The sequence below is a fragment of the Mercenaria mercenaria genome, chromosome 10, assembly GCF_021730395.1.
Source record: "Mercenaria mercenaria strain notata chromosome 10, MADL_Memer_1, whole genome shotgun sequence".
Taxonomy (NCBI): Eukaryota; Metazoa; Mollusca; class Bivalvia; order Venerida; family Veneridae; genus Mercenaria; species Mercenaria mercenaria.
The window spans coordinates 6,363,422-6,391,134 of NC_069370.1; the positions used below are offsets into that span (position 1 = coordinate 6,363,422).

A 27,713-nucleotide genomic window follows, 5' to 3' on the forward strand; every position below is an offset into this window, starting at 1 on the left:
ACTGCCAAATTTGATCTATCATTTTATATAAAAGACGCGCCAGATTTGAAATGATGTCATAGAACGTTGTTTTCAATAACGTTCACACTCTTATTTTAAGACTATGTTTTAATATATCTAAAAACTTTTAATCGGTAATAAGCCTAGTGGAATAGTTCGTTCGGACTAGGAGCTCGTATTTTTTTCTGCAGGCGTATAACTTCTTCGTATTGGATATATTAAACTGGGTTCTTCTTTATATTATTTCTGAAATATATACAATACTGAAAAATAGCCATTATTTTACATGCACAGATTATTTATAGACCTTTTATTATATACGTTACTATAAATAATAACAAAAAACGCCGTTTAAAACGGTCATTACGGCCTCTGCTGATGAATCCATAATGGCGCAGTGCGCCTCACGCGCAATAATCATAATGGCCCTGGGTAACCGGAACGTCAGCGCGTTCTGACGTTGATGTCATGTAACAACGTCATTTTGGCGAATGAATGGGTGCTGTTCATTTTCAGATCGATTGTCAAATATTGATGGCACTGTTGAAGAAAAAAACAATACAAATGATGCTTAGGTCCTTTAAGTTTGTAGAAAAAAAATTAAATGAAAATACCAAGATGAATATTGAAGCGAAGGTATATAATAAAAAGGTCAATAAACGGCTGGTTGTGCTATTTAAAGCCCTCCGGCAATTATGAGACTAGATGTGCCATTATGGCATTAAGGCACAACCAAGTCGTATATTAACCTCTTAATCAATAACCAGACGTTTGAAGATACAACGCTTGAATAATCTGTTATGTGACATATCTAGAGATTTTGTTAGAACTAACAAAATGTGAGTATAAAAATATGTTGAAATTGGCAAAGTGAGACTCGTCATTGCTTATCATTTTCTTGTTTCACCCTATTTTAACACAAGCGTACGAAACAAAAGGTAAGGGTAGATTATTCGGAAGCATAGAACACCCAAACACAGCAAGAGAGCCATGCATTGAAAAGTAAACCCGCAACAAAAATAAACTGTTGCCGAAAAATATAGCACACGGGTTGTTTCAAAAGTCCAATAACAAGTACATTTCAAATATACACGGACATAAAAATGGTAAGGGGTAGATACAAGGGTGAGGGTGTTGGGAAAATGGGAAAAAAGCAAGGAAGAACATTCAACGTGGAAAAACACTGATTTTCTACACTTGCGTTAAAAATCATTAAGAAGTAAGTCAGAATCCACATCAACATATGCTACCTTTGTTGCAATCAATAATGTTTTAACGTCAGGTCATATGATAATGGTTCTTTAACCGACCAGACCAACACCTTTTTCCGTTCGCCATCTTGAAAATAAATGACAGTACGATCTTTAGGTTTTCCCATAATGCACAGTGGCTGACCAAACTACATTACTTAAATGAAAATGCCAATGTTTTAGAAAGGCCGGATATCAACATGTAAATATAAGTAAGAAAAAATAACAAATTTGATTTACCTTAGGAATGATAAAAAATAAACATAATTGTTATATTTCTACAAAGGCCGATGATGCAATATGTCAAAAATTTAATGTACCATGAGATCGCAGTTACAAAACAAAAATAACCGCGAATAACTAGTTAAGACTCATGGTAAAAGTGTACACACAGCATGTTTATTATTTCTAACAGTCGTTCTGTACCAGATGAAATGTTTGATTTCTATGTATCATACCAGTGTTCAAATATAATTGCTTCATAGACGATGTTTGATCATACTTCAGGCGCTCTCTTATTGCTTAGGAGCGACCGGAAGTCAATTGTTATCTAGTATTGAAAATTGTAGGAGTAAACTGGCCAATCATCAAATATTAATCCGCGCTTAAAAGTAGTTCTGGTGATACCAAATGCAAGTATAAATACGTCGTAAAACAGACCTGCTAATGGTCATAACTAGTGAGAATTTCCGATAAATTCTATTAATCTAATACGGATTCACTTAATTGTTTTTCTTTCTTTCGTGTTTTATTTCTGGTGTTGGCTTAACAATTCATTTCATCGGAAAAGGTCAAGAGGATCTTCAAATATTTGGATAGAACACGCTCAACATTTAATGAAAATACCAGGTGATGTATATTGCTTTTATGTATATATATTTTTTTTATAAATGGATAGTTTAAAATTTGTGTTATTAGTATAAAAAGTAATAACTGTTGTAAATATAAACGAATGTGTTTTTGTTCGAAATTAATATTATTATTACAGCATATAATTCTTAGAGTTCGCTTAAGCGAAAAAAAAAAATTAAAATGTATCTTAGAAGGTTAGTTTGTATTTATAATTTGGTCAGGTAAAAAAAAAGACAAAAATGAAATTGATGGACAAAATTTTCTAAGAGTAGTGCGACGAACAGGAAAATCCCTGAAGTAGTCTCTAGATGAATTACTGGATTTCATTAAGTATATTACATATAATTCTGTATTAAACGGTTTTCATTTACTCTTGGCTAAATTCGTACATAGCTCAGGTGTTATAGTGGTTTGATTATAATGAAAAACAAAGAATGTGAGGCAAATATTAATTTTCTGTAAGGAAAATACGTCTGGTTTCCCGGCAACTGTCAGATATTATGCAGTAAGGAAACGCTTGAAATGTATTATATTTAAATCAAATCAATGTTTATATTCGCGCACAGTTGTAATAAGTTTTGTAAATGGGAGAAATGATTAGATATGAAATTCAAATGAATATTTATTTGTTTTCAAATCTTTTTAAAATGTTTGAATGATATGAGCCGTGCCATGGGAAAATCAACATAGTGGCTTTGCGACCAGCATGGATCCAGACCAGCCTGCGCATCCGCGCAGTCTGGTCAGGATCCATGCTGTTCGCTAACAGTTTCTCCAATTCCAATAGGCTTTAAAAGCGAACAGCATGGATCCTGACCAGACTGCGCGGATGCGCAGGCTGGTCTGGATCCATGCTGGTCGCAAAGCCACTATGTTGATTTTCTCATGGCACGGCTCATATATATTGTTATAACCAAAAAATAATCGCGGAGCTATCTAACATTATTAATCATTATGTGTACTCATTTATAAATAATGAAGAACGCGGCATTTCTGTCTGAAAACCATTACATGGTAAATAAACCAAGATATACACCTTATATTTCCCCCTTTTAACTTTGGTTTTATGGCAAGTCTGAAAAGTACCTAATAATTCCTTACCCGCTTTCTTACCATAGCAAAACAGACTTTATAAGTTATATTAGAGTATGATTTACTTATTCATACATAACACGATGCAAACACATCCACGTGATTTAGCTGGAGCTGTCTTATTTTGGGCCCAAAAGTAATTTATGTTATGTACAATATTGTGTAAAATAACATTTCTTTTTTTTTTTTTTTTTTTTTTTTGTTCATTCAGTTTCTCATATCATACGGTCAAAAGAGTACTTTTCGTACAAAAAGGTTTCCTTGTAAGATGTTGGTCATCTTATTTTGTCCTTATTTCGCTAGTCTGATTTTGTTCTAAATATCCCATATCCCATGCTTCAGGACTTTCCTGTTTCATTTGCAAACAAACTGGCTATATTCACTACTTCTAAAAGAAAAGAAAATAATACAAATATCTAAGTCTAGCACATTGCCAACTACTACATACATTTAGAAATTGAAAATTTAAAAAAGTCATTATTAACTTATTTTTGATCTTGTAATATTAATAGATGTTTATTACATGAGTACCTATAAATAGTAACAAATTTGTGCTGAAAATTCTCCCATTATCGCAATGCGTCGTGTATTAACACATTATCGTAATAAGCCCCGGGGCCATTATCGATAATGGCCCTGGCGTTTGCGCGGGAAATTAACGTCCGTAAACAAAAATGACGTCATGGCGTTTCATGGAGGTAAAACGGAATATTTCCGTTTTATTTTATCATCTTGAGCGTAACATCGTGTATTCTTCGTGAAGTAGCGTATTTTTCTCCCTAAATTATGCAATAAGCAAGAAAGTAAAACTATCCAGGTATTTGATTTTATACAGTAAATACACTCTTATACAAATAATATAGAAACTGCAAAGCTGAAATTTATTGTGCCAGAAGATGCAAGTACCCATATAAATGACACAAAAAACACATTTCTTACTATATTATAGGTAAACATGTAATAAACAGGTAAATACATGGGAGCGCGGTGCCTTTGAGTGATAATGGCCCTGGAAGAAGATAATAGCCCTCGGGCTAAAGCCCTCGGGCTATTATCACCTTGCTAGGGCCATTATCACTCAAAGGCACCGCTCTCCCATTTATTAACCTATACATAATACCACTATTGTATAATCGACGAAAATCGCTACAAATTAGGTACAAAAGAACACATTTTCGTCTGCATACAAACATAATTTGTTTTCTTCAGAAGTACTTAATCTAAAAAAGTAGCTTAAATATCAAAATTGAGAATAATGCATTTAACAGTGTATTAAATGCATATTTGTTTAACATTTTTTTGGACTAGAAAGGATGTTGATTTCAACACCTTGAATATAAATAAGTATTTCCATGTAAGTTTCGATAATCACTTTTAGAAAAGAAATGAGTTTTATCCATTGTACAAGTAAGCAAAACTAATCTTTCCTAGAGAAAAATGTTCATACGGATTGTACTCTCCAAAATGTGTACTTACCAAAGAAAGGATAGCAAATCAACCAAAGTTGATTCCGTTTTGTCTGTCACACTGATTAACTACTCTGTCTAAACATTATTTTTGACGCATATCAAAATTTTATAAAACAACTATCAGTTAGTTACAAGAATTAAGATGTTTGCCATTGTCACTAATAAAGACGGTCAAAGACTGGCCCATTATTTTGTGTACATTTACTTATATTTCGTAACATTGTGCAACCTAGAACGTATACTTTATTATTAAATAATCTTTACAAAATATGAAATAGTAAATATACGTTGAAATTTTGTGAACAAGTTTTCTCTAGTTATCTTTCCAACGTTAAAAGTTGAAAAATATGGAAGAATAAATTTTAGATACGGATTGATATACTTCTCAAGTACTATATTTCTAAATGAAGTATACAACTTGAATTTTTTTAAAAATTCATTGCGAGGTTATGAATCAATGTAAAATGCTAAAAACAAGTCTTGCAATTCTTATTTTGACAATTTTAACTCATTTAACAACACAGAATAAGATGTTCGTGATATAAACAGAGAAATAACTGATTTGACGTCCTATGTGTAATGTTTAACAATTGTACTTTTTTTACGGTGCTAACAGGCACTAAAACGTATTACTTTATAGATTCATTTAGGAAAAAATGATTGAAAACGTGGAAGTTAACCTGTGATCCGTTACATATGCTGAGTATTACTCTTTCGATAAATAAAGGGCATATCGGAAAGAAAGAATGCGTGTATATTTTGTTAAGCGATTAATAGGCAATTAAATACTAAAAGCAAAGAATATAATTCGGGTATCAAACGTTTATATCCAAATATTTACATTCACCCTATTCTTCTTCATTGAAAATTATGACGTTCATTTCTTATGAACAGCAAAAGTTACGTCAACGCTGCATAGAGATAACGGGCCGCGTATAGTCAGGGAGAACGTTCCTTATATGACGTCGCAGCTGTTCCGTCTGGTGAACAGAATGGCCGGGGAGCTGATTTTAATGTTAAATGCAACAAAATGTGCAAAATTTTTAATATAATCTTGTTTACAAATGGAAGGGAAATATAATGTAAATATAAGAAATGTAACTTTTTTTTTCGGTGTTCGTGCTAAATGAACGCCAGAATAGGATCGGCAAATGAAACATGAATCGCGATTCATGGATTTGCTGATTCTATTCTGTCGTTCATTTGGCATGGACACCGAAATTTTTTTTTTCATTTCATAAGAACAAACAAGTAGCTAATTCTGACTTGTGCAGACTTTTCAAATTGAATCTTTGAAATCTAACTTAATATTATCGTATATTAGAAACAGCTAGAATTTGAAATGGAATCACAAATATGATCACTTTGTCATGCGCATTGGGTCAGGAACTATTTTACCTGGAACTATAATGCCAACTTTGATAATGAGCTATGTATGGCTTTTATTAATAACACACATCTGTAATTGTTTTATGGATACAAGTGACAGGTCATAATGTGAATGTAGACTAAATACATTTCCTAGATTAAATTTATTACAACTGATGAAACCAGTGACCTCGAATCGTGTGACCCAAAGGGCAGGGGAGATGCCAGAGGTCGTAACGCCCTATTGCTATTGCAGTCACTAGCTATTGCCTACGTGCGTGTAAGTCACGTCGTTACATAAAACAAGTGCGCGACGTTAAATTCGGTTTGCTGTTACAGTTGACGATGATTTTGTTGTTTTCAGATAGCGTTTTCTTAAAACGCACGCAAAACGATAGTTGAGATCAAGTAATCTGTAATAAAATTTATTTCTTACTTCATAAAGACACTAATAATTTCTAAGTAAACCTTTTTTTCTCTAGACTCATATAAGAGATATTGTTTTTTTTTCTTTCAAAAAGTGCTATTTGAGAGGATTTTGAGGCAGAGATATTTATGTTAAAGGACTCTAACAATTGATGCCAGTCTAGCAATACGTCCGAGTCAATTAAATCAACTTGAAAGTGTTAAAACCACATATATAAGGAATAAATTTACCATATGGATATTAAACATAAGGTTTTAAAGCAAGCACGTTAAACATATATCAAGACGGTAAGTTCATAGAATAAAATTACATATTTTTACTGTTAATGAATAAACCACAAAAACAAGAAAGACAAAGACAGTAGAACTGACCGTAGAAGAAAATAGAGACATTGCACTGGATTTTTTTTAATTATTCATATTTGATACATTTATATTCTTTTGGACATTACTTGACGTTCGTTTAACTTGTTTTATCTATAAAAAAAAAACAACACACACACAAAACGGGTCCGACACATCGGTAAGAAAACTGTATTATCGTTTTTGTAAAAAATGTAACTTTTCAGTAGCCAGATCATTTGATAATTTATATAGGATACGATAGAAGCCAAGTCACTATCAGAATTAATTAAGAATACAAAAATTCATTTCAGTTCTGAAGCTTATCATGTAACGTGTTCACTAAATGTTCAATTACTTTCTTGTATGTTGAGATTGGAACATTCCGTTTCTCGAGAATGAAATTCATATTAGTTTGTACATCTTTTGACAACGTTTTGTTAAATTAATCAAACTAACGTCATCGCTACAAAGATCATCATTGAAACATTTGACTGTAAAAAGTACAAACATATGAACTTTTTACTTCAGACCTGTAGCAATTTTACCATCCGTAACATGTATACAACTTTTCTTTCCGCTTTATCTTGACGTGGAAAGCATTTTGTAAAAATGCTGACAACTCCATGGTTTGAAACTTTATTATGTAATTTTGTATCATATGGGAAGAAATGATGAAATTGCAAGAATCCGTACTTTATCTGGAATAATATTGCACCTAAATTTGTTCTGTTTGATGACAAAAAATAATGAAAGCAACTTTCAAATAACAAAAGCAAATACAAGCGGCTTTTTTTTTCTTGCCATAATCTTACGCTCCTATAACGTCTAAAATGTCTTGCACAAAACGTCTATAATATTGGCCACCTAGAGATAAAGTTAACATAACGAAAGAAAAAATATCGAAATGCGCACCACTATTTGCTATTGTATATAAAAAGCAAATACAAATGTAATTACATTTTACTCAAAGCACCCCCCCCCCACCCCCACACACACAGTAAGTATACACACAGAAGACATTGAAATGACGATTTCCGGTGTGCAATTCATTTGTTTGTTGAATCGTTACACGAGTATATTTCCGTAAGAGAACAAAAAGCAAATGCAGTGTTTAACATTTGTGATGAACTGTCAACTGATGGAAGATTAGTTTATCCGTTAATCTGTTTGCGACAATTTATTGCCGCTGGGTTAAGCAGATTCCAGGAATGAAACCATAAAAGTGAATTCAGTTTCCTATGTACAAATTGATAAATTATTGATTATTCCAGACCAAATGCATTTCTGGCATGCTTACACAAGTCAAAATTGAGCTAAAGATCACATCTGGATAGGGAAGAACTGGTTCTAAATACGGATATTTTATTTTCTATTTTAACATTTACAGCGGTGTTTTAACCTGTGAATAAATGCCACCTGCCTATAAAGACCATATTTTGTCTCTCCCATGTGTGTTCTTTATAAAATGTTTGACCGTAGTCCGAACATATCGAACTGGGCATATGAGAGGTAAACGAACTTTAAATAATATTTATTAAATTCTGACGCCATTTGGTTGATTCGTGGTCATTTTCAAGGCAAAAACGGATACGTTATTCACTAGAACCCTACAGAATAAATGAAAACTAAAGTTTGAAGTAATTCTCTTGGTATATCGATGTGCAATTAAATGCTATGGCCATAAACTACATCTAAAAGAATAATTATTATTTTCCGGTCTGATCTGGTGTTTAGGTTCCCCAATTATCTGATTTGCTATTTTAGAACTTTACTATTTCAAGTTAGGACGAAAGAATGGCTTTACATTGGCATCATATTTTATTTCGACCGAGCAGTTAGAACACGGAATAGAGTGGCTAAATTTTAAAACGTATTACAAACATGAAATACCACTGAGAAATTATTTCTACATACTTACTGAAATCAGACTAATTAGCCATAAATTGAACTGGTTCTTTTACAATGGACGTTTTATTTTTATTATTTTTGTTTTTGTTTTTTTTTTTTTTTGTTTTTTTTTTGTTTAAAGTTACACAGACTCAGTTCTTCCAGCTTTGATGGTGGAGGAAGACCCAAGTCACCCCTCCGTGCACTATTTCATTACGGGCGTGCACCTTGTAGAACCAACGACCTTCCGTAAGCCAGGTGGATTGCTTCCGCATATAAAGAGTTCAACGCCCCAACTGTGGCTCGAACCAACATCGGTGAGGGGACAGAAACCTTAACCACTTTGCCAAAGAGACCCCTAGTGGATATAAGGAAACATATATTGGTTTTGACAGCATTTTTGTTGCACCAATTTGCTAAATGATAAGTAATCTTTCGTATGAGAGATACTTGTAAAAAGTTTCGTTAAACAGGTGTCTAAATGCACTTATTCTCGATATATTCTGCGAATATTTCAGATATTAAGTGTCATTAATTCCTACAAAAAGAAAAATTATGGTTGTTTTAATGACACATGCCGGGGATTTATTGCTAATAATCTTTTTTCATTACAAAAGTTCAAGTAGATATAATAAATATTATTGTCCTAATATTTCCTGCTCGATCAAAAACTAGTAATATATCAGCCCACCGCTTGCTCTTTTTTACTGCTATAAATTACTCTCTCCACGTGAAGCCAACAGAACTTTACGGAGGGCAACTTGATACATTGAAAAGGGCCGTAAAAATCAGAAAGAGAGCCGGTAATATGCAGGCGAGTTCATCATTCATTACAAGAAAGGTGAAGTCCTGAGCAGTGCAGGGGGGATGCTATTCATTGTCTGGTATTGAACGAAAGTGAAGGGTACTCGGGAATATGACATGAATAAAAGGCAATATTAATAATTCAATGATTTATCAAAATACATCAATTACAACAGAAAACAATCATTAAACTGGGCAACAGTAAAAATGCCGTGTACGAAATCAATTTGATATACTCAAAATATCCCTCTAAACATTGAATAAACTGTACATGTTGATGATTACGTCACTAGATTTGATACGAACTTCGTGTTTGAATTGCAGAACAAGATTTAAACTAGTATGCTTGAAGAATAGCAAAACCAGACACCCACCAAATTTCGCACTAAATAAAAACTTGCGTTAGCTTTTGTTCATATATTTATTGTGTACAATATTGCAAAACGTGCAGAATGCCTATATTTCCCAAATAAGTAATAATTTTTACATTAATATCAAATTTAATAATCTATGAAAGACTTCAATATTTACATCCCGCTATAAAGTTTTGTCTGATGATAGATCTAGCATTTTATAATGTTATAGGATTGTGGTGTGTTAGGTTTGGTTATATAAACATTTGTCAAGTCACAGTTAAGTCAGTAACCTCTTTAAAATATACCAAAATTTAATTGTCATTTTTTTTCTTTTTCTTTAATTTGCAATTGTTAGCATTGTCGATGTTAAGATTTTAAGGGTAATACGTTGACGTATTATAAAATAATACTGTCGTTACATCAAATACCTTATATTACTTCTATAGCAGACAATGACAGATGTTTAGTTCGTATATATCTAGAACCAAGTTTTATCATACTCTGCTACTTCAATACATTCAGTTTTTGCTTATTACTCATTTACAAATAAAGCAAAATATTAGTTGCTTTCTATAAAGAGAATCTAACGTCCCTCTTCGGAAGAAATCTGTGTAATTTAGTACTATAAGTAACAGAATCAAATTAAGTGTTTCCGATTAGATTTCTCGTGAATCCTTACTTTTTACAAAACATTTCATTCGACTTGATTTCCGACTAGATTTCACGTAACTCCTAATCGTTTTCACTGAATGAAATAAGCATCTTTTTTTTTCAAAGAATTATATATGCATCCGGCCAATAAATTCTAATCTCTTTCAAAAAATGATATTAAAATGATAATAAGCATCCGCTTATCGCTTTCTTAGAAATTAATAAACATCCAGTATCAATCATGGAAAGCGATTATAATTCATGGAAAATGGTATGGCAAGCACTTGATTTGATTCTGATAATTACAAAAGAAATAACAGAATCGAACAAAGAGTTCCATTAGATCCTTATCGCTTCCCAAGAAAGAATTAACCAGTAGATATCGCTTTTTGATGGATGATTTTCGATATCGTTTCTGTTACAGAAAGTTTTAAAACCAATAGAGCAGATCTACTTTTTTAACCCTTACCCTGCTAAATTTCTATAATGAACTTGTCCATCTTTCAATTTGGACGATGCCATTAACTGTTAAAAGGGGTGCTTACCAAAACTGACTGAATGGCGAACAGTGCAGATCATGACCAGACTGCCCGGACGTGCAGGCTGATCATGATCTACACTGGTCGCAAAGGCAGAATCGTGTCCAGCATGATTAGGGTTAACTACAAATGGGAATTTTATGTGTTATAACAGTTTACTTTTTCCAACCTTTAATTAAATCAGTATTGATCAAGCATCAAACTGTAAATGAAAAGCGAATTGTATGAACCTACTTTTGATATAAATGGCGATTCGCCAAAATGGTCATATATCGCAAAGGAGAATACAAGTAAAAATATATCTCTTAGTCATAAATTGTACAAAAATATTGGTATTGTTATATTAAACGTTGTTTCCTTGTTTGTTTTATCGCACCGATACAATTATAGATCATTTTGTGTCATTGGGGACGAAGACCCCTGGTATCTTTCCGAGAATTATTTCTGGCATTGGCGTGCGCCGGAGTAGAACCGCCGATCTTCCGTAAGCCATCTTAATCACTTCCTCATATGAAAGAATTCTACAACAATAACCACTCTCTAAACATATTTCTGCTACTTTTCATCTAAATTGATTGAACAATAGAGGTAACTCACCCGAGACAGATAAGCGCGACGACTGCATGATCACAAAATATGCGTACTGATAGAACACGGTGACGAGATTATAGAAATCAAAGTGACGACCGAGTCAATTTCCGTGATACATCTCGACCATTCTATTAGTAAATGTACATGATCAGTTTATGATACTGATTTACAAATAGATTCAGGGGCATTAAGAGACCACGTGCTGATAATTTCATTTCATATTAACGAAAAAGGCAAAGATTTATTTTTCATTGGCAGTGATGTGACAAGGTAGACTTTTTGTAAGTGTTGGAATACAAGACAGATGTTTTCTAACAGCTTTTTCCCATTTTAACTCATTTCTGTTGTTAAATTACATTCAAAGTGTTACTACAAGTCGCCTGTCAAAAAGGTCAAGTTCAGAAATATTTTAGAAGCGTTCTGTGTTTTAATTTTAGTTGTGTATAAGGTATTGTACTATGAATACACATATGGCTTTCTTTAAAAGCCCGCAAATGCCGAAATTGCAAGCGGCGAAAACGCTGCTTTGTGCAGATTGTTTCACATGAACAAGAAGAATCTTCCTCATTCTCTAAATCTGTATTTCACTTTTTGATTTTACAACTAAAAGTTGAAATATCAAACAGGACAGTAAGAAGCAAACCATTTTTTTTTAAATTGGAAACTACTTGTCGTCACAATTTGGACATGATAAACTACATTTTGGTAAATGTGTATTAGTATAGTATGTGTAATGAATTTAATCTTTGTTTTTCCTATTTGTATTTCGATATTTGGCAATTTAAAGTAATACGTCAATACTAAGTCACTTTAGTATGTTTCATCCCTTTCTTCACACAAAACAATAATTCAAATATATATATTTTTTTATTGTATGGCACCGAAAAAACAACAACTGAATTTGTAACGAATGTAGGATGAATCAGGACTTAATTGTAATGTTGTGACCTCCAATGAGTTCTTTTCATCATCTAAAACGAAATTGATCTCGTTTGGGATTAATCTACGTATGACCCAATACATGTCCATTATGGCTTCAAGAGTTAAAACTAAGAGGACAATTAAACCAGTAAGATTTTTTCTTTAGTTTTAGACAGACAAATGTCACATTTCAAACTGAAAAATATAGTTCCAAGTCTGTTTTTGTTTCATGTTTAGATATGATATGATATAGGAAAGCGTACGATGACTTGATGGCACTTGCCAGAAGGGCTTAAGTATAGTACAGATGGAAAAAAGATGTGAATTAGAGCATTTAAGATATCATTCGGCGCCAAATATTGTCAAAGATAGTCAACTGTAAGTGGGAAGCGGTCTGGGGTCGCACATTTGATTTAATACTTTTCAATACCTGTATACCTGTATACCGATCACTGAAAGATTAAGTAACAAAATATGAAATCATAAGTTGCCAAAACCAAAAGAGCAAAACCTTGCATTTTATTGTTCTTCATTTAATATAACAATATGTAGGTTCTGCCTACCTTCAGAACAATATATTTAACAGGATTATCTACATTTTGCAATACATACAGCATAGATATTGGTGAAAGATATAGTCAGCATTTTCAACGCTCGATTATGTCGTGTTTTAAAATCATGTTTTGTTATGCCTCGGTGTTGAATGTTAAACAATCTAGCTTTATAAACAATAGACTTAAATCAACGGCGACAGATAATGAAACCAACCGGATGAATATGATATATGCAAACTGATAAATCACACCAGAGAAGATTACTACACGACAAGTAACAACAAAGGCAATTTCCGTGAAATAATTCATCCTTCATCAACGGGACATTTCATAGAAGATTATGTTTGTACCATGTATGATTGAAATTTATTCATTGGTTTTGCAGACATAACGGGAAAAAAAACCCACAAGTTTTTACATATGAAATTACAAATAAGCTGTTTCCTCATGATTCATCTGTCTCTTAGTCTTTCCAAGATAGTATTTGTTGCCCGATGAAAAGCAGTCAGCAGAAAGTACAGAACACAAGAATTATTCCAGTCTGATGAACTGTTGATCACAACAGATCATAGCCTATACACATTACAACCCACACATTTAGGACACAAAACTATCAGCGCATTCATGTTTTTTTTTTTTTTTTTTTTTTTTTTTTTTTGAAAAAAAAAATCATGTTCATGTAGCTTCCCTCTAGGTTTATATATTAATGTTCAATAACACATGATAGTACGATGTATGAGAGCTATATAATGGCGCTTGTTTGATGTTAATTATTTTCAGGTGACAAATCGTTCTGAAGTTTGTTAAGACCGTATTACCTTTTGTTCTATGAATTACTGAATTATTAGAGAAAGTATACATCTTATATTTTCACAGTGAAAATGGCAAATATATTTTTCACTGGAAAGGAACTACACTTCACTGTTGCGGAAGAAGTTCATGTAAAATACTGTGAAAGGGCAAAAGCTGCACGAATATATATGCCATGCACGCTACGTTGTCATCTTCCACCAATGTTGTCGTCAGTTCTCAATACACTAAGGGAATTAATGAGAACCTTTTCTGTCTATTACCATCATCTTGGAAACAAGTAAAGGCTCATAATGCCTTCGTTTAAAATGTTGCTGCCACAGTTTTTGTTTTTACCAAGAATATTTTCTTACTAAATCTCAATTCAGTTTCAGTTCATGTTTATTTATGAAAGTAGTGATTTAGGTACGTATTATGCAATGACGCCGGTGTCCGTCCGTCTGTCCGTCCGTCCGTCATTTCGTTCGTTCGTCCGTACTTCCGTCTGTCTGTCTGTCTGTCCGTCCGTAAGCAGTTTCGTGTCCGCCCTGTATCTCTTGAACCTCTTGAAGGATTTCGAAGAAACTTAACTCAAATTTTCACAACATCGACACGACGTGCAGAGCGCATGTTTCAGATGGTTCGCTTCGAGGCCAAGGTCACACTTAGGGATCAATGGTCATATCTTCGGGTGTATTATGTTCACATAGGGGTCAAAGGTCATACCTTAGGGCGTATATTGCTCCGCATTGCTCATACGGTGTAATTATGCGTAACATCAATTTGGACAATTGTTTCATCTCTTTTCAACATAAGTGTTAAAGTGTTGTGGAACTTTAAAATCTGTAATATAAATTCAACTTTCACCTTAACCAGCATCGTGTATAATTTCAATCACTGTTGCAGAAAGCAGACATAAATCATGAAAAAAGTAATCTTATCCTAGTCTTTTTTTCTGTTCTCTGGCAGGGATGGTTGCTTCAGTTCAATCACAATAATAATTGTTTTGATTATATCAGTTAAACAACTGTTTGATACCTTTAAATAGTTATGATACTGTAAAAAATATTTGCCTTGCCTTGAAACTTGTTCTTGTTAAAGGTCAACAGATGTCCATAAGGCAAACATGTCACTAATAAAGTTTTTATTGTGACCTTTTTGTCCATTGTACTGATAGAGATACTTAATAAAATATCTTATTTACAATATTTATAACATTAGCTGAAAGGAATAATTAAACTATAATTTTTCACTTGATTTTTTTTTTCTGTTTTTTTTTTATAGACCATTTGAATAGGACCGCGTTCCGAAAGGTCAACAAAAACACCTTTTTGTGTAAATTGTGTAAGCCTTCAATACTCTATGTAAGTGACTAATTGTTTCGTCTTCCATTGCAGACAGATAATGACAACTACAACAAAAGTGTGTTTGCTAATGATGGTCGCCTGTTTATGTATATTCAACCTCGTACAAACCAAATACATAGACTGTTCTATGGAGTGCGTGTTTGCAGCCTTCCGTCAGCCAACGGTTTGTCAATGCAAATATTCACGTAAGCTACACTGGGGCAAAAGGGCACCCATTACTAGAACCCATAAATTACCAACGTTTCGGTATGGAAAGCGAGCAGTCCGATTTTCAAACTCAGATTTAGACGAAGATAGGTAAGTATTTGTAAAGACTTGTTATTTGCAATTAACCTTTAGCCAGCTGGGGGCAATTGACAAATCCTTTGCGACCAGTGCAGACCAAGATCAGCTTTCACATCCGTGCAGACTGACCATGGTCACTGTTCGCTATTCAGTCAGTAAATTTTCAGTAAACAACCCTTTGAATAATCATTGGTATTGACCAAATTGAACGATGGACCAGTCTATTAAAAAAAAATAATAGAAGGCTAAAGGTTAAAACGTTAAGGCAATTATCAGTTTCAATGTATGACTATATATTTAATCAATTACAATAATTGGAGCTCAAGAGTGTAAAAATGTAGTAAAATTACATGTTTTTCCATCTTATATGCTATTAAAACATATATATGTAAACCGTTTGGTGCAAAGGTTGTTATCTTTATAAAATTGTAACATACTGTGGTATTTAAAAAAAAGATGTTCGTATATGGTCCTTAGACAATCAGTTTTTACACTTTTCCAAAAACTACCAGTCTCTTCAGCTATACAGTTCCAAAGTTATTCCCTACGCCAGAATAAACCAAAAATATCGTAACTGATGTAAAACATGTTCTTGTGATATAAGGGGAATCTCAGACAGATCGCATAGTGTCAGGTTAGTCAATACAGTTTTAGCTTATTTGTTATAGATCAAATGTCACAGTTTTAAAATAAACTGTGAGGTGCTTTGTAAAGTTATAAACTAAGTATGAATTAGGCTTTTTGGGAGAATCGATGAAGACAGAAACGTCCCTTTCTTAAAAGCATTCATGCTGAAAAATATAAAACTTTATTTACCTATATCTAAAACTGGTTTTATAATAAATGGTTTTGTTGAGTGCTTAAAATAAAGAAAATAAAACAAACTCTGCTGCTGCTATTCACAATATCTTATCAATAATATTGAGATCCACTGTTCAGCAATATTGTTTTTAATTTCTAATGACAGTTTCAATTTCATTTCAATTACAGATAGCAAGCACAATTCAATAAATGTGACACCACAACAAACGTTGTCACTAGTCTGACAACCCTTTTAGATGATTATTTTTTGCGCTTACATAACGTTATACACACCATTCTCCCATTTGATAAAACAGTGCACACATATATTTAGCATGGAAGGACAAAAATTTAACATTTCTGTAAAAGTGTTTACCAAAACAATCTTAGTCTAATAAATAACACTGACTTTATACGGCAAACTGTCAATTCTGTTTTCGGGTGCGATCCTTTGCCATTCATATAACTGTAACATCTGTTTGCTGATGCTGTCCGTGGTCTGTCACTCAGCAATATAAGGCATAAAGTTTTCTTTTGACCGCTGTCTTCGATAAATTGAAAAATAATACATAAATTTGGCTTAGATGACGGATTTTGGTCAGCCATATAAATCGTTTGGTCAGCTCTATAAACGTAAAATTTTTGCGACTGCAGTCTTCGGCCAGTAATAAAAACCGTAAAGTTTTTTTGCGATTTCAGTCTCCGCCCGGTCATTAAAAAGTTTGTTTGCGGTTGCGGTCTTCGGTCAGGCATAGGAAACGAAAAGTTTGTTTGCGGTTACCGTCTCCGGTCAGGCATAAAAAACGAAAAGTTTGTTTGTTGCTGCGGTCTTAGCTTAGTCGTATGAACTTGTACGATTGCTTCCGATCGCGGACTTCAAACAAGCAATTACAAAAACATTCACTGTTCTATCAGGTTTCACAGTTTCATAACATAAAACATGTAGGTTTTTGGGTTTGCTATGACTAAGAAAATAATCATTACACAAGAAACCGTAAAAGAAATACTAGTAATCTTTCTTTATTTATCATAAATTTGTTTCTGTTGTTCTAAGGACATCATAGAGAGAGAGAGTAGTAAGGTAAGGTTATTGAGTACAACTGTATAGATGGTATTAGAATAAAGGTCTCCTTGGGGTTTATATTAGTTGAAATGCCAATGTCCGAGCACACCATAGTACATTTCGCACCTTTGTAAATGTTTCACAGGTATCGCTGTATATTGCGTACAGTAAACTTTCCAAAGACATAATTTTACATGTTTTCAGTTGTTTTATTTTCACAATAAAGTACATTTTCAATTCTATCGTTCACAATATTCATTTAAGAAAGGAAATTACGAAATAGAGAGAAAAGAATGACTGAAAGCCAAAAAGCAACATTTGCAATAACTAAAAGATAAATCCTATCAAATCTTATCAAATCTACCTTACAACAAAAACTGTACTGAAATGTCTTGTCAAATCAAATTTCTTACCATTAAGATTGGAATTGGCTACGGATTCCTTGCTGCCTTACAACAAAAACTGTACTTCAATGATAATTGTATTTATCACTGATAAATCAGAAGAAAAGAAAATATTGAAATGGGCATTTTATTTCAAACGTGTGTACAGTTTGAATAAGATTAGTGTTTGTAAGAGTCTTTATTGTCATAATAATGCTAACAGCGCCACAAACGCCTGCTCCTTTTGGCATGGAATACTGGTGTTTTGTATGCTGTTTTGCCACAGACATCTAGCAATCAGGTGTACTGCAGAAGGCGAGGAAGCTTCCCCTTTGAAATACGAATAGAGTTGAATGACAGGGCACAGCTTGTCAGTATTCCATACGTTACCATCCTATCTCGTTCTTTTTATATCTTTAGTTGACAAAAACAAAATAAAGGAACAGCAGGTGGCATACTGAGAATTTCTGAACCTTAGAAAATGACGCACATAAGTTTCTATGGACATGATCAATCTGAATTGTAACCAAAGCACGCAAAATAATTAATACAGCTTTTTCGTCTTTATAACAAAGTCGTTGCCAATTAAATATCATTTCGAGTTTTATGTTCCACATATGTGAAACACAGCTGCAGGCTGCGTAATATTAGGTTATTTAACATTGTTCAGTACAATACGGAGATATATTTGGACGAGTACTCAGCTGAGAAAACCATATTGGACGAGCCGCTAGGCGAGTTCAATATGGTTTTCTCAGCTGGGTACGAGTCCAAATATATCTCGTATTGTACAGTACAATGTTAAATAACCTTTTTATTCTATATCTATTTTATCTTACTATAATAATAGTTTAAATTAAAAATGTTTCACTGAATATTGTATTCCTGCCTTTTCTAGTTTTTCCCAGCTTGGTATGAGTGCAAATATATATTATACAGAACAATGTTAGACCTTAAATAACCTTTTTATTCTATATTTATTTCACTTCATACGTAATATACGTAATTCATTGAATGTTGTTTTTGCGTATCATCATTAAAAAAGTATTGGTGCAACCTCCCTACAACAGGCATTTGGCGATTTCGGTGGTAATAATACTTGGCTGAGATATTATATGCCAACAAACATTGTCAGCAAGTTTGGTGAAGATCGGATGAAAACTATTCGACTTAAAAGAGCGGACAAGGCTAAATTCCCCATTTTCCGCGTAATTCAAGGACTATAATCAAAGAGTGTCTGGTACAATTTAGCTGGTTATCGAAATTGGCCGGGATGTAATGCCCACAAACATTGTCAGCAAGTTTGGTGAAGATCCGACCAAAACTGAATTATAGAGCAGACATGTTTTGGATGCTGACCGCCCGTCCGTTGCCATTCATAATCTTCTCCATTTTGTTTCTTTACCGTTAAATAAAATCTGCTGAGGTAGCTATTCAGACAATCAGGCCTGATACCAATTTCTAGGTTTCGTCCGGAACGGCTTCTTTAAGCAACTTTTCAAATATTCCAACATCTGATGATCCTTTTGACTGTATTTTTAAGTTTTTGATTATTAACGAACGTTTTAATATCTAAATCAGATAGCATTGTTATCCCTTGAATCGTTTTTGTGTGTAGTAAAAAAAAACAAAAACAAAAAAAACTCAAATTAAATCCAGATTTCAAGACGCACCCTGTACATAGAGCGCCTACATCATCCGATTTACATTCGGAACATTTTCACTGTACACAGATTCGCGAAGTACAAACAAACAAGCAAAGAAAGTTTAAATGAAAGCTACTTTATAACGTTCTGAAGAATCGATAGTAATAACACAAAAAGGTCGGCTTAATGATTTTTCTCCCCTGCCATCTTTAAGAACACAATCGGTTCTCAGTTATACACAAAATTATAGATGGGTCAAGGCTAGCTGGTGTTATTTCGAAGAAACTCTCCCAGATCTATTAAACAAAATAAAGCACTTGAATATACAATTAACGCTGCTGCAACAATCTGACTGAAAGCACTAAATATTATTACATTAAAACTGTTTGTTTTAGATGTTTACATTGTGCGAAACCTTAGCTACTTAACTAATCGGACACACAATTCAAGGATCCATAATTTATCAAGTAGAACTTTATTGAAAAAGTCAATTCCATTACCATTAGAGTTTTTATAGACAATTATGTAAATGTGATACTTTATCAAATGGCATGAATATCGTTTTTCTACAAAGGTTTCAGAGAACGTGCTTTTTTATTATTTATCGCTTAATTCACACTCGGATTTTAGACCATACGGAAAATTTCACTACTGATAAAATGTGTTGATTTGTATTAAAGCTGGCTTTAATACTTCAAAGCTGAATCAGTATTAAGTTTTATATCAACATTATATGTCCGATGTTAAAACAAGTATATTCTGTCGATGTGCCCAAAGAAGATCTTTTTATGTGAGGAAGATGTGTGCATGCCTTTCAGAATGTAGATAGCGTTATTATTTCATATATTTGATGCATTTAAACAAACTCATATGTTAGGCCTAAAAGTAAATGTTCACTATTTGCATATCACACAACTTTGTCACTGAAAACAAGAATAAAAATATAACTCAAACAGAATATCGGAATAACATTGAACTTACACAGAAACACAAACGTTCAAGTAATACATTTGATAATTTACGTGTTTTGCATATTAACACAAACTAACTGCGATATATTTATACGTATGTCATATATAAATTCAAAAAAAAAGGCTATGTAACATAGCAAAGGAAAAAACTTTCAAAATCATTCAATGCGTTTTCTTTGTAACCCCGAGAACCACAGACTGCAAATATACATATACCGTATTAAAACTTATTGCATTATACGTACAAATGCTTTACACAATCTCAAAGAAACACAAATGAAACTGTACATTGAAGCTTTGTTATATTAGACGTATTTCAGAATAATACGATTTACATTCTAACATGGCTCAATTTGATCGCCAGTTAAAGAAAAAAGAAGCCTCAAGCTCTGCATATTCTGCGATAGACAACGGCTGACGCGCGGGCCAGTAAGAGAGCATTATGACGTCAATTATGAGTCAAAATTGCCGCATGAGGTTCATTTAATTACTTTTCGGGTTAAGGAGGTAGGTTACCTTAATATTTGTATGTGCGCATGTCCAACCGGAAGCTAAAATGACGATTTACGACGACGTTTACGACAAAAATATATTTGTTTGTATATCCATTCTTCTAAAAACAAATCATGAACCTGTCTCCAATCTGATGTTTAATGGTTTAACAATGCTGAAATAATGAATAAATTGCCGCAGAAATGCTTCAAAACATTGTTGCCTTAAAATGACGTCATTGACGTCATGACGTTACGTGTCAGTTACCGCGCAAAATTAATAGCTTTTATTTTGAAAGTACGTAATTTTGTGCATTTTCTTTATTTGAACGAGTTTTAAACAGCCAGTATTTGCTGAAATATTTTTTAAGAGTCTTTCGCTCTGAATAATGATCAATAGTTTGCTTCTTTTATGTAGTTATTCTGAAATGTTATACGGAATGTAAGAAAATGGATTATGGTAACTGATGTTATTGGGAATGTAGCTGGGTGAAAGGTTACTTATTACGGCCATTTTCAAATAGAAATTGGGCAGTTTGATTTGTAATACTTATTTTTCAGTTTCCATTGATAATTTGTTAGTTCTATACTAAAACTAAGCTCTAAAATTGTTCAAATTTCAGTAGAAAATTATAGTTGTTTAAAAATGAGAGAAAATGCGTTACCATGCGTTAAAATGCGTTACCATGGGAACACGAGCACCGCGGCATATACATTTTAAGCTTATATTAGAAAGCTAATGCGCATACTAGTAAAATTATCAATTATACACTGAAACGTGTTAAATATCCGTATTTGCCTTCTTCTTTCAATATAAAATACCTTTGGAGGGTCATGTACTTCAAACCTGGATAAAAATTGTACTTGAAGGGACAGAGAGGAACGAAATTGAGATTATAGCAGTCTAAACATTAAATTAAATTGCTGCGGTTCAACTAATTTGAATTTACCCTGGTAACAAGGTAACCTACCTCTTTAATATAGTCCAGAATAATATTTATCACTGATAAATTTCAGTATTTCACTGAAGAGCATAAAATAAAAATCGGTATTTTATAGATGTATCCAATCTCAATACTGCGATAAACTTATTAGATCTAATAATAGTTTTGCAGATCTTAACTCAGTTCATTAATTTACAAATTCAACACTGAGTTTTGTTTATTGTATCTATTTCTTGTCTTTTAAGGAGTAAGGATTATATAAGTGAATTCGCCGAAATTTCAAAAACATTTGTATATCAAAAGCCTACAAAATTTGAACTTCGTGACATTACAAAATATGACTAAGCTTACGTCTGCAAATGTAAGTGTTAAATTACAAAAGTACTTGGCGCCGTTTACGCAAAGATTACAGTTCATTACGGTGCGCTTTATTAGCAAGTCACCAAATCGATTACCACCAGTTTACACTTTTTCCGAGAAAAACGATTATCACCAAGCTAACATCTGCAAATGTAGGTGATAATTAACAAAAGAGCCTACACGGAGCCGTTTATGCAAAGATTACAGTTCATTACGGTACGCTTTATTAGCAAGTCACCAAATTGATTACCACTTGTTTACACTTTGAAAAGGTTTACTTTTCTGAGAAATACGAGCGAAATTTGTTAAAGGTTGAAAAAGTAGACCAAACGTTGGTCAATATTATACATTACAAGGTAAGCTTTGACTTGATACGAACATACAATAAACAGGTTATGTTTCAAACCTTTGACTTGATAGGAACATTCAAAACAGGTTAATACAACATGCAATGCAGGTTGATGTTTCAAACCTTAGCCTTTATAGGAACATACAATGGAGGTTGATGTTTTAAACCTTAGCCTTTATAGGAACATACAATGAAAGTTGATGTTTTAAACCTGAGACTTTATCAGAACATTCAGTGCGTCGGCATTAATTTCATATGCACTGTAAGAAAATTAGTATAAGGGGTCACACATTAGAACTATTTTACTTAACAGTACGAGTGTCGGAAAAGACCTTAGTTTGTTTAGCGTGCTTGGCTAACATGCCCATGATAAATTTGGTAAAATTCTTTGTGAATGGATCATCCGAAAATAGATAGATATAAACATAAAAACAAAATTACAAAATGAAATGTTTGAGCACGTGTACCGCCGACAAATGTTACAGTAATCTTGCCAAAAAAGATCAAACACATACCAACAAAATGTCACCTAAACAATATAGCTACTGTTGACATACCAGATTCCATTCATGTCACACATTTGGTATTAAAATATTATACAGTACACAAACAGTAGTCGGACTGGCAAAGGGATTTTTTTGCAGTTTTTCTTAATCTTATTTCGAATGTACAACGGCTTTTATCTATTAAGAGAAACTAAAAGGTCATGTAAGGTTTATGTTCACTTACGTATGTAACACGCTAGTGCTTCAAGCGGTCCTCTACATTTTATTTCATATTCCTAATGAGTTGCTGCAGTTGCAATAGACGTACATTTTCAAAGTTCATCCAAGTGCATGTGACATATGTTACACTTTAGCTCTTCAAAGAAAGATACTAACTGTGTCATAGATACCAATACCTAATGAATTGTTTCTATAAGGACCTTTTTAGAGGTCATCCAAATGCGTGTTACATAGCTGACGTCTATTACACTTGGGCCCTTAAACTACGTCATACTAGTAGATGCATTTTATGATTCGCTGACTGTTGTAGACATCATCAAAGGACATGTTACACATCTGACGTCTGTAACACTTCAGCCTATGAACGATCCTATAGCTTGTACCTGAGATACGAAATTTCATATAGGGCAAGTTGCACATACAGTATTCAAAAAGCAGCTTATACACCTGAGAATACGATTATATCCACATAAAAACTACCTACGAATGTTTCATTCATACATTGGTTTAAAATGTGATATATTTAAGTGAACGAACTCCTGGCTCCGTGTTCACAAAACATTTTCAGTCTCAGCTGAGTTTGATAATGAAACTTTATTTGTCATTTATATCTAAATAGCTTGTTTAAAACTAAATTTTAAGTTAATAACTATTATCAAATTCCTATCCAGTATTGATGGTCAGTGTCAGCTGGTATTTAACCTTGAGGTTTTAGTAAAATTGATATTAAAATTTCAAACTCAAACTCAGCTGAGACCGAAAAATGTTTTGTGAACACGAGGCCTGGTTAACATTAGTTTATAGTTGTTTTGTTTTTATAAAGTTCGGAATAGTGAGAGAAGTCAAAGTGTTATTCAATGAAGTAGGTAGATCAGCAATGAAACTCGCTGTAATTAAGTATTCTCTTTAGGAATTTCCCCATTCTTCAAACGTAATTATAGCTGGACACGCAAATGACATTCCGTAAAAAATAAAAGTTAGGGTAGATTATAAGGAAAGCCAAGAGCATCCCAAAACACAACCAGATAGCCATGCATAGCAAAGTAAGCCAGCAACAAAAATAAACCGTAGTTAAAATCACAGATTGTCGTTATCGCACACGGACAATGTGTAAATTTGCCGATCGTCATTAGAAGGCAACTACATTTAGTCAGTTTTTATGAGTATAATATAAAGTACAGCTAAATTAACGCGGTAACGAAAACAATTTTACTTAATTTTTTTTTTCATACAGACTGCAATGTATTTCAATAAATCTTCCAAAAATCACTCAATTATCTTGTCTTTTTTTCATGATTGGTTTCTAGCTGAATACCAGTATGTGCCATTGAAAAATAAAACTCATGCAATTTGAATGAGAACTACATTGCGTGCAAAGGCCCTAAATCCTAAATGATATCACCATTACAAAGTCATCAATTATCTTCTTGTACAAACGTTGTTGGCTGAGTTATCAGTCAGATGTAAAAAAAAAACTGAATATGTATCATGTGATCTTGTTTTGTTTTTGGGAAGAAACAGAATACTTGTCTTTTATCACATAAATATCCATATGTAATTTACATGACGTTCTTCAGTACGTCTATCATAATTAGCGATATTGATACGGTATTTTTGTGTAATGAAAAATCGGTGTTATGGGAGCATAAGTGATATTTTCTTGAGTATGATTTCTATTTTTAAGAACTAGTATAATAAAAGAGATTTGGTTACATCAGTTCTTTGCTTATCATTTGCATATATAATTAATTTTTGTACACTGCTCGATTTACGTTATGTGGCTTTGGTTGGGTGAATTCACCTTGATTTTTTTTTATTTTGAAAGTATCTTTTATGAACAAAACGCAGTATCTCTTAAATGTAGCGTAATCGCACAGTTGTTTTAATATGCTTAATTGTCCAGCTTTAATTTACAAAGTATTCTGATCACTTCGCTACCTGGACGTTTTAATTGAATATTTTACACTTTTTCTTAAAGACGCATTATCTAATATTACATACTTTGGTTAAGCGTAACTGTTTCATCCTCCTATGATGTATCCGGAATGATGCATTGTATGCAAAAGGTTTTGTATTTCATTATATAACATTTCGTCTCCTGATATGTGACAATATTTGTTCTTTTGTTTCTTATCATTCCCGAACTTCTCGGTTTTATTTGATGTGTGTTAAGTGGTTTCCACTCCTAACTGACTCATTATCTCAGAGCTTCGTGATTATCATAGTTAAATCAGAGCACTATTGGCGTCCCAATGCTTTAAGCACCCTAGAAATGAGTTCTTATCGTGTTTGTGCGATACGATATGACCGACAATTTCCGCCGTTCGATGCCACGGGTTGATGGTCGCCGTTCTATTAGCTATACTTTTATATTTGACAGATCACGGCTTTTTACTATTTTCGTAATCGATTAACAAAGAGAAAATTAAATGGATTGTAAGCGCGACATATTTAGGTAGTAAGCGTAGGGATAAATGTAAGATAACAGAGAACACGAAATGTCCATTATTCCGGTTCGTATTGTTTGCGCTTTGTTACATAAGTATGTTATTTTGTTAAAGATAAAATAGTTCCATTATGTTTTTTTTCTGCTTAGATGTTTAGTGCAACACAAACTCGTTACTTTGACTGCCTGAACTATTTTGAAATTAACAACAAGTTTAAAGAGGATTTGTTTCCTTTTAAGCTCCCAATCTAAATAATTGAAATGAATAAGAGACAGTTTAAGTTCTAATTTTGAAAAAATGAACAATACTTCAAGTTGTCTCTTTTGATTTTCTGAACATCCATACATTCATTCGTAAAATCACTAGCAATGGATCGGTCTGGCATATTTAAGAAAGTAACACATAACTAGTACGACTCAATAGATACTCTGTGTGTTATGAGCAATCACTGTTTCAAATAGGTTAGCAAACTGTAGCAATCATGAAGGCTAAATGCTAAGCTTAAGTGTTGATGATATCACACAAATTTCAACAATAACGAATACACGCACGAGATCTGTCAAATAGGTCATATGAGGTTGAGAATGCATATGTGTATTCGTGTATATTCTTTGCATGGCCTATCATATTTCAGAACCATCAAAAACCAGCCGACTGAAATATTTTGTAGATCTGGAGATGGTTTCAATGGCATTAACTGTTCGATATTCTGATGTTTATTTTTTGTTTTTGTTTTTCAGATTAGACACGTTAAGGTCCATCCAGAATACGTTCCGGTCAGAGGAACTGTCGCCATTTGAGTATGACGTATGAACTTTCCACGTGGGTTTCAGCCGTCACATTCCCGAAAGCGTGATGGACAATATATAGATTAAACCAAAACATAAGGATTTTCACATTATCAAAGAAAACAAAAAATGTCTTATGAATTGTTATTGAAAGAATGCTAAAATTCCAGATGGCTCGAAATAGTGCCTAAAATCATGTACTCTTTCTTTCAACCGTACTTTCTACAGATGTAAGGTGTTATTCAAACAATTCGCCCGATTTATTCATTTTTGTATTATTTTACGTAATGTCTATTATACTGGAGAATATAAACATACATATGTTTTAGATATCAAAGCAGCGTGTGCTATATTTCATTTAAGAAGGAAGCTATCTATACCGAGAAAGGAGTCGGAAGAAGGTCGTCGGGATGTCAAGAAACTTCTCTCTGACAATATAGTTGGTTGCATGCCCACCGCGAGACTGTACTGTGAAATGTTATTCTTACATGACGTATTTGGAAATCGATCAAACTCCTTTTTGATATTCAAGAAAACATATACCCAAAACGGTGCTTTCATCATTGATTAAGTACTTTTTTGGATTATATGCGTCGGAATTATATCGCCACAGACACTGATGCTCTTCTGAACTACAATGACTTTATTCGACTGTTTATCACTGTTTGGTATATCTTATTGCAATTCTGAAACTATTGTCATCAACAGAACTAGCATGAATGTGTCGCTCTCAGTTTCTTTATCCAGTAACGGGACAGATCAGTTCATTTAAGAACCTATTGATTTAAACATGCTTACCATGATTTAATCACAAAATTTTGTCACAACTTCAGTCTTTGATAAACAGAAAACAAATTGTGAAATAATTCGAAACAAAACCATCTAGCATCGATTTATGTTTTGTTATATCAGGTAAATGTGTCTATACTATAGAAAAAATCCTTAAGTATTGTAAATTTGAGAACTGTTCCTTTTTTATATTCTTTAGTAAGCAAAATATGTAAGCTATTTTTAGGCATGTTATACAAAAGCAAGTTGTCAACACACTTTATATTGCTTTATCAATACTAGTCATCCAAGGCTGTATATTTCGTGGCTATTTTATTATATATTGTTACGTTTCTGTATTATATCTGAATTGAATCTATTTATTGTTTGTTTACACGCAATCCTAAGATAAAACAAAAATTTCCTGAAAA

General features: G+C 33.1%; 1 long non-coding RNA gene across 1 annotated transcript; it reads left to right on the forward strand.

Moving 5' to 3' along the window:
* The first annotated feature begins 1,869 nt into the window (after window positions 1-1,869).
* LOC123559960 (uncharacterized) lies at window positions 1,870-27,713 on the forward strand. Its single transcript, XR_006688077.2, has 3 exons — window positions 1,870-2,099; window positions 15,292-15,558; window positions 26,467-27,713. It is a non-coding gene; the product is annotated as an uncharacterized LOC123559960 (long non-coding RNA).